Source organism: Chionomys nivalis, chromosome 12 (genome assembly GCF_950005125.1).
Source record: "Chionomys nivalis chromosome 12, mChiNiv1.1, whole genome shotgun sequence".
Classification (NCBI taxonomy): domain Eukaryota; kingdom Metazoa; phylum Chordata; class Mammalia; order Rodentia; family Cricetidae; genus Chionomys; species Chionomys nivalis.
In genome coordinates this window covers 61,389,461-61,404,633 of record NC_080097.1, presented here as the reverse complement: position 1 = coordinate 61,404,633, position 15,173 = coordinate 61,389,461, and the positions used below count along the sequence as shown (strand labels likewise).

At 40.6% G+C, this 15,173-nt stretch overlaps 1 pseudogene; it reads left to right on the top strand.

The window, feature by feature from the left end:
* Window positions 1-5,154: 5,154 nt before the first annotated feature.
* Window positions 5,155-5,849, top strand: LOC130884685 (T cell receptor alpha variable 23/delta variable 6-like; annotated as a pseudogene).
* Window positions 5,850-15,173: the final 9,324 nt, after the last annotated feature.

Below are 15,173 nucleotides of genomic sequence, written 5' to 3'. Positions count from 1 at the left end.
TTTGTCTTCTGTTCCTGGTTTTTATTCTCAGTAATAGTCCCTTCATTCATCATTTTATTAGTTGAATATTTTAATAATGCTTTTCACTGTGTGTTCTGATTCATTGTATTTTTCATTTTCATCATTTCTTATTTTGTTTGTTCCAAATCTTAATTTCCTTGCTCTAACTTGATTTTGCTGACTTTTCCCTCTTTGCTGCTGACTTTACTTCCCAGGTCCTGGATTCAGTTTATCTACTCGTTAGGTCATTGGCCTTTTTCACCAAAAATGTTTCAGAATTACACTGGTGCAATACTGATACAAATACCATAGGAGTAACCAGCCACATTCCACTTGGATTTAAATCTCACTTCACAAGATGAAACCTGTACCTGGCACCATTGTTAGGCCAAGAATCTGTAACTAGACAGGTCAGAGCACTAGGGAAGACCTTACAATTATTGTACCACTATTGGAACATATATTAAACCAACTTTTAATGATATCACTAAACCCAAAGATAAATGCATGTCTCAACCCTCATCAGAGAAGGTTCTATTAGTAATATTAGATGTCAGTTAACACAGAAAAACACAACTAACTGGTCAAGGTGCAGAGAATAAGTGACTATGGAATGTCCAGCTATAAATGGGATATCTTTATCGTATTTCTTCCTCTCAAAGTTCAGGAATCATTGAGAAAGAGGATGTAGAAAGACTGCTAGAACCAAGACAGTAGATAAATACAGGGAAATGGTGTCCGCTGGACATGGGGAAGCTGCACTTATGAACTCATATTAATTATGACCGCATGCACATCCCCCGTGCAAGCTTAAACGAAATCAAATCCCAGCATAGAGAGGGAAAAAAATGGGAACAAAAGCCTACCTGTAACCAAAGAGTTGTTGACACTTGATAGTTTCTAGGAGGAGAATCATTTTTAAGAGCAAATGTCCTCCTAAGTTGACCAAACTTCAGTAGAAAGCCACACATCTACTATTGTGAAGCACAAACTGGACTTAATGGCTGAAAGGACATAAGCTTGTATGGTTGGATGAATAGGAAAGTGGTACAGATCTAGGAGGAGTTCAAAAGGTGAATGTCATCAGACACATTGTAAGGAAGTCTCAAAGAACTAAAAGAAGCTCCGGAAGATGTACCTGGAACGATGGCTCAATGGTTAAGAGCACTGACTCCTCTTACAGAAAACCCAAGTTCAATTCCCAGATCACAATTGTCTGTAACTCCAGTTCAAAGGGACCCAACACTCATGGAAAAACACATAAAATGAAATTTCAAACAATTCTCAATCTTAAATTTATATTGTTTCATATCCTTTAATTTAGTACCCGAGTTGCAGTGTTTCGAAAGATTCACAACACCTTTCTTCATGTTTCTTGTGATTCTCTGTTATGATTTGTGTAGTCTGTTGGTTTAGATGTCTCTTCCAGTCCTTGATGATCATCCTATTCTTGGATTCTCAACCCCTGTACCACTCTGTGAGGAGAAAGCAAACTGTTGTGGCATCAACATCAAACCATAAAAGACAGAAATGAGAAGACAAGATTTCTCCCTACCATTGACCAGTCCACTGCAGGAGTCACTACCTCACAAAAGCTCACAAAACTTACTCAAGGCTTAGCATTGCTGTAGGCTTATCTGGAGGACAAGGATGCCCATCTGCATTTTGCGTGGATTGTCTTTTGAAAGCTACTTCTCCTTTGCCCCTAAACCTCGAGCAAGATGTTTGCATGTTGGCACATGTTTGACTATGTTGGCATCCTTTCCCTGTTTTTTATCTCTATCTTTTCAGGATCCTTTTTGCTTCCTTGGTGGATTTCTGTCACTTTTTCTTTGTGTCAGCTTGGCATAAGCCTATCTTTCCCTATTCTAGTATTCCTTCATTAGCTCACACAAAAGCATCCCCCCCTTTAGTCTATGTTCTTAACTACATATCATCAGTTTTTAAATTTATAAAAGAAAAAATCTGGGAGTTCTCATGATATACCATTGAATTTATAGTAGACTTCTGTGAGAAACTGAATCTACCATATCTTCTAATAAATTATTGTGCATTAGCATTCCATTTATTGATCACTCCTTAACTTCAGTCAGCACTGCTTTGAAACTCTCTAAGAACAGACTTGGAAGTCTTTGAGAAAACAACCAACAAGGGAAAAGTACTCGAAATATAATATTAGTCAAACATGTACTGTCAAACAGGATATGTAAAAATATCTATTGGATAAAAAAAAAAGAAGAAGAACCCAGTTTGAAAATGGGCAAAATGTTTTAGCAGACTCTGAAAAAGAATGAGTGTGGCTTACTTATAATCACATGGGAAAGAACTCTACATCAGGGGTCAAGAATATATGATTCAAGTCAAATCCAGTCATTTTTCTATTATGTTGACTTTCTGTAAAATAATGACTGTATCACGTATTGGGAAGAAGGTCAAATAATTATCCAATTTAAAGTCTAATAAGGCCACGTTCTTGTCTGTGTGACTAGGCTTTCAACTGCAGAAGGATCTACTAAGCCGATATGCAGCCCGACGGTCCACTGTTTTCTGTAAAATGTCCTCCCTTCAGGTGTGGTATGTACACCACATTGCAGAAGCATTGTTCTTCCCAGGTGTCCAGCATTCTAAGCCTTCAGATCCCCAAGGCACAGCTCAGTACAGGAGAAAACGTGTGCTGTAGCTGCCCTCAACATGGACAAAATCTTTCCTGTGGGAAGGAATACTGGTGCCAGAGGAAGACTCTTCAACACAGGGTTTGCTCGGAAACCTTTAGGGAGCTCAGGAAACTGTTGAGTGAAGACCTCCACATTTGGCCACAGAGGGGCAGTGCTGCGTCAGAGCCGATGAAGTTTGTTTCTTCTAAGTCCTCAGCAGTGAGCCAGAGATTATGTACTCCTCAAGTTGCATTTATATATTTATTCGTACATATATATGTAACTATAATTTTTAAAAGGGCCCATGAATTTTGAGAGGGAAGAAGTGCGGGAATCCAGTCAAGATTGGAGGGAGGAGAGGAAATTGTTAAGTTACATAAATACAATTTAATTTTTAAAACTACATAAAATATATTATCTCCTAACATGCTTACATGTATTTAGAGAATAACAAATACATATATCTAACTTTCTGTTTGCCTATGTTATATCTGTTTATCCTGGGCCCACAGGGTTGACAAACAGGAATTTGCAAGTGAACACTATGAACAGTCAGGCTATTCTTAGAGGCTAGGGCCACATCACCTTCTCTAATGTACGTTTCTAAGGTTGTCAGTCACACTTGGTCCAATCTCCTGCCACACTGATATGACCTGTGCCTAGAACTATGTTATATATCCTATCTACTGGAAAATCTGCTCATGGTTTGAAGCCAGCTCAATCCTCTGCTCCATCAGTATCTTCTCTGAGTGGATTGGGAAGCAGCGTTCACACCCTTTCCTTCATCGTCTTGTCTAGAGACACAGACGTCTTCAGTAGGTTTCAGTTTTCTGTTCCTGTGTGCTGACACCAGAGTGAAGATTGGAACAGTATGTGTCAGGAAAGACACCCGAGCGCTGACCACACTGGCACTTAGACACTCAGCAAATACATAGCACTGCTTTTTCGTTTTCAACCAAACTTGTTTGTAATCTTCACATCATGTCTATTTTTTTCTCTAGTTTTCACACAAGAACAAATATATAATATTTTTTTCTTTTAAAAAATTTTGATATTTTTGTTTTGATTAATATATCCTTTGGTTCTATCCATTTTCCTACTAATGGCATGATTTTGTTTTTCGACATGGCTGGATATACCCTCGTTTTATATGCGAGATTTTCGTCGTTTGTCTGGTGATAGGTGGTACCAGGCTGTTTCTACATATTGGCCTCCATGGTCTTGCTGTGGACCCAGGACATAATGGTTCTTTATAAGCTTGCACATGTAGGGATCTTTCTAGCTTGATGGCTTCAGTTAGTTGGATAAATACCCACAAGTAGAAAAGCTGAATCATGGGCAATCCTTTCTTTTTTTATTTTATTTATTTTATTTATTTTATTGAAAAAATTTCTGCTTCCTCCCCGCCTCCCATTTCCCTCCCCTCCCTCCACTCCTGTTCCCCTCCCCCCACTACTCTCCCCCTCCCTCTCCAGTCCAAAGAGTAGTCAGGGTTCCCTGACCTGTGGGAAGTCCCTTCCTTTCTTTTTTATCTTTCTTTCTTCTAATAAAATCTTTTATTTAAACTTTCTTATAAAATATATTTTGATCTTATTTCACCTCCCCACCTACCCAACTTTATGATATCTCTTCTCCGATCTCTCTCCAATAAAAAACAAAAACAAAAATTTTTAAAAAGCAAAAAAAAAAAAACTAATAAGAACAAAAATAGCAAAAAAAATGAAGCAAAAAGGCCCATTTTGTATGGAGTTCAGGGTCAGGGACCTGCTATAGAGTGTGATTGATTATAACTAGTGACCCTCTATTTGGGGAAAACTGAGTTTCCCAATCAATTGTAAATAGCTTCTCCATTAGGGCTGAGAACACATTCACTTCCCCTGCTCAGTGCTTGGATTTTTCTATTTTGAACCTTTGCAGGTTTTGTGCATTCTGCCACAATCTCTGAGTTCATCTGTGCATCAGTCTTGTTGTGTCTGGAAGACCCTGTTCCTTGGAATCATTCACCACCTTGGATTCATCTTTCCACCTACTCTTCTAAATAGGTCCCTGAACTTCGAGGGGAATACTTTGATGAAGACATTCTGTCTTCAGGATGAGTGTCCCAGTGATCCTCACTCCATGTCCATTGTCCAGTGAGTGTCTGTGTTAATTCCCATCTACTGCAAGAAGAACCATCTTTGATGAGGTTTGGGCACAACACTGATCTATGGGTAAAGCATGTCTATACTGATATTCTTGGTGGTTATATCAACACACAATTTTTACCAACAGTGTATAACGGTAGAATTATGAGGAGGGGATTTCTAATTCTCAATGGCTGTATTTTCAGCAAATTTGAGCAAAATGGGGAAGTGTTTCCTGTGTCAGAAACAGTTGTAGACGAAGTGTTTCTGAGGGGTGGAGCCTGTTGAAAGAACTGAGGTGCTCCTGAAGGCAGACTGAGTGTTCTGTGGGGAGATAAAAGGCCACTGGAGATCTCACGAGCTCCAGTCTAGGAAGAATGGAAAAGAGCCAGAAAGTGTCATTCCTAGTCCTTGCTCTTCACCTAGCATGTGAGTAATAGAGGAGAAACCCCAAGATGTGTGTGTGATTCGTGTGGAGGCATGAGAAATTGGGGTACCAGACAAAAGCAGGCATGTCAAAACCATAAACAGGAAATACGTATCTGGAAACCTAATAACATCTGTTATTTCTTTACACAGTGGTGAGTGGTCAGCAGAGGGAAAAACCTGACCAGCAGCAGGTGAGACAAAGCCCCCAATCTCTGACAGTCTGGGAAGGAGAGACTTCAGTTCTGAACTGCACTTATGAGAACAGAGCATTTGACTACTTCCCATGGTACCGGCAGTTTCCTGGTGAAGGCCTTGAATTCCTGATAACCATAAATTCAGTGTCAAATAAAAAGGAAGATGGACGATTCACAGTCTTCTTCAATAAAAGTGAAAGACGGCTCTCCTTGCACATCACAGATTCTCAGCCTGGAGACTCAGCCACCTACTTCTGTGCAGCAAGTACACAGTGCTCTCCAGGCACTTGCAGCCCACACCAAAACCTGCAGCTGTGCTCCAGCATAGCCCTGCTGTAGGGCTGAGCCTGGCAGAGGTGCAGAGGAGTTTTCATCTGCAGTGGCAGGTGACTGGTGATGCAGTGAACTTAAGGATTAGACTCATTCAGGTCACAGACAGACCAAGGTGACTTCATGGTTTGCTTTCCTTTAGTCTCCCTTTGTTCTTCAGGTATCACTGGAGTTTTAGATCTATTTTCTTAATTGGTTTACTTGAATTGTTTACTGAGTGTTTGTATAAATAGCTCTCTGTGAGGTTGGTTTGTACCAACTGTAAGTTACACAAGGTCCCATTGCCCTGCGCTCTTGGCAACAGTGTTGTCAAAGGGTGGCTATTAAAGCTCAGTACCAGTTCACTTTGTGGCGTCTGTGATAGGAATCACACAGAACTGACTTTTACCTTAACCTCCTCTGATGATCAGAGAAGTGGTGATTTATGTGACCACCAATCAATCACTTCTACTCCCTCTTGTTTGATCTGCCTCTTATATTCTCATCTACCTTCAAGAAATTCAATATGTTAAAGGAGGCACTCACCAGGAGGCAGGTGTGTTTACAAAAGACATATGACATCAGCGGAAGGAATGAAGTTTATCCACATAACAAAATACATAACTCTCACCAAATAAGTTTTTCCCATGTCATTTTTACAGACGAATTAAAAAATACAACGTTGAGTGGAAAAATCAAATGTCAGAATGAGAAATATTTCATCACACTATTTATAAGAAACTTCAGAACTATAAATTAAATGTTGTATGCTCATATTCTCAAATTCTATCATTATTATGGTTTTTTCAGCTGTTGTTAGCATGTGTGTTGTGTGTACATGCCACAGCGCACCCATGGAGGTCAACAGGCAGCTTTACAAAGTCAATTATACCCTTCCTGTCACCTGAGTTCCTAGGGTTGAACACAGGTCACCAGGCTTTCAGGACACATGCTTGATGTGCGATTTCCCTCTGTTCTGTGCAGATGTTTTATTACCATTGGTTAATAAAGAAACTTTTTTGGCCTATGATAGGGCAGAACAGAGCTAGGCGGGAAAACAAAACTGAATGCAGGGAGAAAGAAGGTGGAGCCAGGGAGACACCAAGTAACTGCCAAGGGAAAGAGATGCCAGAATCTTAGTGGTAAGCCACAGCCTTGTGGCAATACATAAATTAATAGAAATGGGTTAATTTAAGATATAAGAGCTAGTTAGAAATATGCCTGAGTCATTGGTGAAACAGTGTTGCTATTAATACAGTTTCTGTGTGATTATTTGGGTCTGGAGAGTCGTGAAATGAATGAGTAGTCTGTTTATACATGCTTTCCACACTGGCCCACCTCACAAGGTCTATATATTGCTTTCTAATGAGTATCTATAAGTAGATATTACAAATACCCTAGTTAGAAACTTCCCAATAATGATTTTTCTTTGGACACAAAGAAGAAAGTGTAGTGGCATTTCATTTGTATTTTAATAAATAAAGCTTGCCTGAAGATCAGAAAAGTACAACAGCCACAATGGTCAGCCTTATAGACCAGGCAGCAAGGACATACACACCCTTAATCCCAGTAGCCACACTAGCTTGCCATGGAAATCAGGCAGTAGTGGTGCACACCCTTAATTCCAGAACTGGAGAGGATTATAAAATTGGCGGAGACCACTCCCAGTCTCAGTCTCATTCTGAGGTTTCCTGGAGGCAGGATCGCCATTTTCAGACTGATGTCGAGGTAACAGTCAGCAGCTGGGTGCTTTGCTTTTCTGGTCTTTAGGTTGAACCCCAATATCCATCTTTGAGTTTTTATTAATCAAGAAAGGAGTTACTGTTGCACAAATTCTAATTGGTTTTCTACAGAATCCTCAGACCGAAGTGAGCAATATCCTATCTCTCTGAATCCTCAGAACGAGTGCTCTGAGCTCCTGTCTCCTCTCACCTTATATTTTTCTCTCCACCCAACCATAGCCCTTCCTGTCTCCATCTCCCTAATGTTGGGATTAAGGTGTGTGACTCCCAAGTACTGGGATTAAGGTGTGAGCCACTAGCGCTTGGCTCTGTTTCTCCGAGACTGGATCAGAATCAGTCTAGTATAACCCAGGGTGGCCTTGAATTCATAGAGATCCTCTACCTCTGCCTCCCAAGTGCTGGGATTAAAGGTGTGTGACACCACTGTCTGGCCTCTATGGCTAACCAGGGGATTAGCTCCACACCCTGATCTTCAGGTAAGCTCTATTTGTTAGATCACAAACAATATGTCACCACAAATTACTAATTTATATATGTGTGTGTGTGCATGTGTGTGTGTATTGTAAAAAAAAAAAGAAAAAGAGAGAAGAGAGGTCTTCAAGAAGCAGAATAATTCACTAGCTGCTAAGTATTATTGCTAACTACAAAGATATCATATATAATGTACTGTACTTTAAATTTGAACATTATATATTTTAAAATATTTTAAGCTATATATATATTTTTTTAAATTTAGTGTGTATGTGTGTGTGTGTGCATGTGTGTGTAAGTGGGAAAATGCTCGGTCCACATATGAAGTTTGGAAAGCATCTTGTGGCATGGGTTCTCTCCTTTCTTCTATGTTGAGGGTTTCAGGGAATGAACTAAGTTCATCAGACTAACAGGCAGGTGCCTTACCCCCTGAGCCATCTCACAGGTCTTAGACCTTTTTACTTAATAGAAGCAGCTGTAATCGTTATGGCCCCCAGCAGGGCACAAGATGGAAGAAGGACCTTTCATTGCCTAACACTTTGCAAGATGTACTTTCATGATGTCGTTTATATGCCAACAAAAATTCCACTGGAAAAAAAAATCTTTAAATGTATTCATTGCACACAGTTCAGGGTTCTGGTAGCCCCCAGATACCTAGAGCCTAAGGCAGGAAAAGTAATTTTTTCTAGGAATTGTAGGCTAACCTGCCTCTAATTAAATTAAAAGACTACTAGGAAAATGGAACTAAACCTGAAGAATGAAGGAGTTGCTAAACTTAAAATGCACAACATATAGTATCTCTTCACCAGTGCATAATGCATAGATTTCAATATGCAAAAAGAAAATCTAGAAAATCAAATCAATTGACTCTTCACAGTAAGAGATGTGCCACAAATGCCAGTGCGTGAATTCCCTGTTTTGTTCAAAGATTTACATTACTGTCAAGTTTAAAACAGATCAGAAACTTGGACAGTATGTGTGTGTGTGTGTGTGTGTGTGCGCGCGCGCGCACGTGCGTGCACTCAAATGCATGTGTGTGTCTGTAGAATAGTCTTCATTGGATTGAAATTGTAGCATAATCAATAAAATTCTAGAGGTAGATACTGGGGTCCAACCTGAAGGTTAGAAAAGTAGAGAGAGACAGCCGCCGGCTCTTACCTCTACCTCAGTCCATATGGCAATCCTGCCTCCAGGGATCCTCATAATGAGACTGTGTCTGAGAGCTGTCTCCCTTCTTATATTCCTTTCTAGGGCTGGGATTAAAGGTGTGCACCACTGCCACCCAGTTTCTATGGCTAACTAGTGTGATTACTGGGATTAAAGGTGTGTGTCACCAATGGTCTATAATGCTGACCAGGCAGCTGTTTTACTCTCTGATCTTCAGGCAACCTTTACTTATTAAAATACAAATGAAATATCACTACAAGAAAGCAAACAAGTAAGATAAATATGATGCTTTGGCTACAGTGTTCTCATAACCAGGATGAAGCAGGGAGGACTGGAAAGCTCTGGGCAGCACAGCAGGAGTTGTGCTTGATAAGAAATGTGAGGTTGAAAATTTTATAAAGGAACCAGAGAGTCTGTGAGGTCAGAAATATATTAGAATATATATTATTCTATATTATATATCATAGAATATTATATATTAATATATTAGAACATATTATAATAGCCTAGTCATTGCCACTTTGATGTCGTCATATGGTGGCCAGATATAATTCAGTTTTCGTGGTTTGGGAATTAACATAAATTCCTTCATCAGATGCGCTTTCAGTTTATAGTCAAGGTCTGTCACTGTCCGAAGAGAAAAATATTTATTTTGGACAATGCTAACATAGTCAAAATTTTGGCAATGAAAGATCATTTACAGAGGGCTTTTATTTTCCTGAAACAACTATAGAATAGAATCAACATGCGCATGCTCCCATGGCAATGAATGACATCACTGAGCATCTGGTCACAGAGGCTCCTCCACTCTCATGCTTCTCCTTCCCCAGACTTCTGCTAGATTCCCACAGCGCTGTGTCATCACAATCAGCCTTTGCTGGGCCGTTGGCTCTCCAGGACACAACCAGAGACTTCAGCCTCACAAGCCTGTTTTGATGTCATTTGTCTGAGCAGATCTTTGGCTCATATAAAGGCCCAGTGTTTTGGGGGTGAGTAGGAAGAAAGGCGTGGGTGCGAATTTCTGGTGTGTCTCTGCAGGGAAGTCATGATTGGTGATCATGTTTCACCTTCAAACAAACCAGAGTCAGAGCAGTTAAAACCTGAGTAAATATGCGCAACATTTGGAGATTTCATAATATTTTGTTTCAGGAAAACCTCTCAGACCTTATACAGATTAACTTAATAAACTCTTTCTAAACTTCCTTTATTGTTTATCTTTGTTCTTCGTATTCAAGATTTTACTTTTAGTTGTTTATTTGTGTGTACTTGTTTGTTTGTGTGAGTATGCACACATGTGTTGAGGGATTGCTTTCTGGGCTTGGCTTTTTTTTTTTTTTTTTTTTTTGGCAAGTAAAGGGTGTCAGATCTCTTGGAGTGGCAATGACCCATGAAATGACCCATGAAACATGGTTACTGACAACCACAAAGAATAAGTCATTTTAAAATTTTAAGTCCTTTTTGTTGGTGGTCAGACAAAGAGTGGGCTGATGCCTCGGAAAGTCTCTTAGTCCACAAGTTCAGGGGTACAGATATTTTAAAGGCAAATCCACACAAACCATAATTTACATCAAAGTTAGAGGAAAGTAGCATCAAAATACTCTTGAAATGATCATTCCTGGCAGAGCAAAGTATTTATTTTAGACATAACATGCCAATTATTTTTGACTTACATCTTTTCTAGTTATTTTAGTTCACTTAATTATTTCGGTTAATATATATCTGGACTCTGTCCAAGATTATGGAAATCTCAAATGTGTTGCCAAGGCAGGCATGAGCATTATGGGGAGGAAAGAGGGCTGAGAAGTGTCAAAAACCACAGGCTGAAGTCAGAATTAGAAGACCTTACCTTAGCCGTTTCAGTAATAAGCAGTTGCTGGGTGGCCAGCAAACTGAAATCTGAACCCCCATTCTCATGACTGAGCACCAAGTGCTACAAATCACCAACTCATCTCTCAGACCATTTGTGCTTTATTCTTTACTGAGCAGTATGGCTATCCAATTAAATCACACAGAAAGGATAATGAATGTTTCTAACAGGACCAACTTCCAAGCCCGATACAAACTTGATATATACCCAAACAGCACCTTAGAGTCCATGGGAGAGCCTGTACCTGTTCTGTCACGAGCATAGAGGAGGATACAACCCTGCCATGGAGAGCTTCCCAGGATGCTGTGAGCTCTTGTGGTCTCCTGCTTAGATACAGACACTGAGTTACAGCACATGGGCTACCTGTCAGCCCTCAGCAGCCAAACTGCCAAAGGAGTAGACCTCAAATATCAGTAGAATTTAGAGAAAACCTAACAGTCAGTAAAGAAGCAATATCATTTCAGATGCCAGTGTTTCACAGAAAAATGCATACACTGATGTGACTTTTTCTTTATTAGACAAAGGATGGAGAGAAGTAAACCTACGACAACAGTCTGTAAGGCATTAAAGACTGCACATGGCTCATGACGAATCGGACTTTGGGTCACCCGAATATTCCCACTGAATAACACCCATGTGTGCAAAACAGCTTCACCCTCAGCAGGGATGGGTTTTCCATTCTCCCTTTAAGTGTTGCCTTTTTAAACTACCAGACAGACAGGAAGCAAGTAAAAGTCCGTGGGTAGCTACACTTTTTCCCTCCATTCAAGGAACTTGTGACCTATGATCACACAAAACCCTATTTCTGCTTGAGTCAATGTAAGAAATACAGGGGGCACACATGCACACTGCCAAGGACTCATTGGACACTGAGCTGAGACAAAACACACACTGGTATGGAGGGACATATCCTGCATGCCTCTCCACAGCCTGTTCTGCATGTTGGTGGACTTGGCCTCGTCTGGTATGGGTGTTTTACATATAGCTAAGGATATATTAAGCAGGAAGCATTGCTCTGGGCATGTGACAAATCACATGGACCTGAGGGGATACAGGGATTAGACAAAAGCAAGCAGAATGTGTCTGGGTATTAAAATAATCTGATCCTACACTGGTTTATTCACATCGCGCAATCAGCTGTGCTTTTTAAATTGTTCTACAGGATCCAATGCAGACCAGAAAGAGACTGAGGTTCAACCAGCCCAAGCGGGAAGAAAGAGGAAGAAGCCACCCTAGTCTGTTCATAGGAGACAGAACTTACACCATCTTTACTGGCATAACTCTCTGAGTGCGGAGATGGTTTTCCTCATTCCTCAGTTCTCTTCATCTTGTCAGAATAAAAGGAGTCAGCGGCCACTATTCCATCTTCTTGCCGAAACCAGTAAAGTCCATCGGCCTGATCGTTTTAGCCTCACAGCTGGAACGTTCCATGAATTATTTATGTCTCTCTGGGAACCGGCTCACTGTATTTGAAATGACAGCACAGAGGAATAGATGTGGGAGCTCCATAAGCACAGCCTCTCTCAGGGAACCCAGCTGAGAAGCACACCTGCACATCCCAGACAAGAAGGTCCTAATCATGGCTGCTTCATCTGCAATCTGCATCAGAAGTGTGTTTCTAAGTAAAACACCCTTCTACAGAATCTGGATATAATCATTGTGGGCAACTTATTACAATACATTGCTTTGAATATATTTAAAATTATTAAAATTAGATCAGAAAGAACATATATAGTATTTCCTACAGCTTGGAAACTTGCATCATAATTATTTAAAGTGCTAGTTTCCCTTTAAGGTGGTAATAGTGCTTGCCTAGGTATCCAGAATAACAACTAAATAATTTCCTTGTGAAAATTGTCATTATGACTGACGTAGTCAGAGATTAATATAAGGAATTCAACCATAAAATTACTGGAGGTGGCTGGATAATGCCTGCAAATCTTTGTGTTTGCATCTGGCACTGAGCCTGAGGCACTGAAGGTAGCTAGACCAGCACTGGGAAGGACACTGAAGGCAGCTAGACCAGCAGCTGGGAAGGACACTGAAGGCAGCTAGACCAGCAGCTGGGAAGGACAGCTGCATGAGGCAGTACTGGGTTACGGAGATGTGCGAAAGTACAGTGAGACCAACAAGACAATCGGAATCTAGAAGGACAAACCTCTTTGCTTCCTCAGTCTCTCTTGTTTGGTGAACTACAGAAGAAGTCATGCAATTGGGCCACATGCTACACACAGAATTGACAGTGTATGAGCTGCCCAGCCTGGGCTATTCCTACTGAGGGTGAAGCTGAGAGAACCGCCTGGGACCCAGACCTTCAGAGTCATATAAAACATAAATGCTGTATTACTCCAGTCTTCCAAGACTTCTATACTCTGTTCCTTCATGTCCAACCCTGAAGCAGAGCCACACAGGGAAGGGGATTCTGGGAAATCTATTTCTAGGAAGTTTAAGTTGAGGCTCTAAAGCCACCACAGGACTTCTGTTTGAGATGTCAGATTAGGAGATGTGTTTATGTGACAAAGACTTAAGGCAGAAACACAATAGATCCCATTCACATAAGACAAAGAGAAAAAAAAACAAACAAAAACAGAAATCAGCTAAAAATGGGAATTAGAAACCGCTAAATGGCCAAGCAGCGATGAGTGGTAGCCACTAAACTCATTACATGCCAGAGCTGGAGGGAGAGAAAATCCAGGCTTCAGTAATGCAGCCAGAGGTTAGATTTGGCATGCGCAGAGACCCAGCAGAAGCAGAGCAGACAGGAGAAGGAAACAGAATGTGACATAAGAACCTGAAGCTGAGACTGGTAGAATTTAGAGAAGGCCCCTCCATTACCTAGAAGAGGAACACTGTATCACAAAACACGTGTTGTGGAAACTGACACCATACATACCATGGAGGCTCAACAACGGTGAACTCAGCACGGCAACTGTAACTCAACACTTACCCCATAAGCAAACACCCTAGGTTTAATGCCCAGAACCACAAGGAAAAAGATGACCAAAGGTAAGGTCAGTTGGTCAGTCTTTCCACGTACCCTAAGAGCATTAGTCAGAGAAAGATTTGTGTGCGGAGGTCCCCAAACTCCAGGGACAAGGTGCGACTTGCCAGTAGAAGAGTTCGCATCTGGAAATTCAAGCAGAAAGTGGTCTTGGTCCAGAAATCCTCATCTGGAAGGACACACTGACATAACTGGTTTAGATTAATCAGACCAGCAATCTTCTGACAATCTATGAAGACTGAGAGGGAAACCACATCACCCAGACGAGATTAAAATACTTTACTGTGTGCATGATGCCTTCAACTTCCTGTTAGTACTAATTCTAATTTTCTTAATTTTTATTTATAATTGCATATATATATATATATATATAAATACACATACATGTTAAGGAAATTTGATTATATTCTCCACTATCTTTTCTTATCCCTTCCCCTCTTCTTTCTGACAACTCCCATTCCTACCTTCATGTCCTTTTGTGTGTGCTTTTTTGGATTTAACTAGAGTTGTTTGCATTAGCATGAATGGGAGGTTATTTACCGGTGCAAGGCAGCTGACTCGTGGCTACACCTCAGAAGAATATACCGACTCTTGCAGGCAGGCATGAACTTTGCTTACAGTTCCTTCTGCAGTGACAGGGGTCTCATCAGTCCTTCTCCCAGAGATGACAAAATGGAGATGAGCCCAAGCTCATGCACGCCATTGTAGGTACCCACTACTGCTGTGAGTTCATGGGTTCAACAGCCACATCACATCCAAAAGACATATGTTTAATTTACTATTATTATTTGTGGTTTTGTACTTTGGTATGTTATTGTGTTTTAATTTAATCTTGCTGTCAGTGGATTTACGACCATCCTTCACCTTCCTAACAGTCTCTCTAGTGTGCATAACTATGACCCGCATGCGTCCGTTCTCATTTTCATTTTAGCACTTCTGTTCCTCTGTCCCTTTCATTACTCATTTTGCTCTTTAAATATTAGCTCAAAGGCAATACATTTCTTCCAAGCAGTGCTTAGTGCAGCTGTCACTGAAGTCTGCTGGTGATTCATGTAAAGTTCACCAGTGTCTTCTACTAGAAGTCAACACTGGGCAGTCTGTTAAGTCATTATGTCTGGTAATGCAGGCACTTTTCTGGCTAAGTCGCCAGGAGATACATAAATCCAAGTGAAGCCAGCTCATTAGGAGAACTCGTCTGACACGAAAAAGAAGGGAA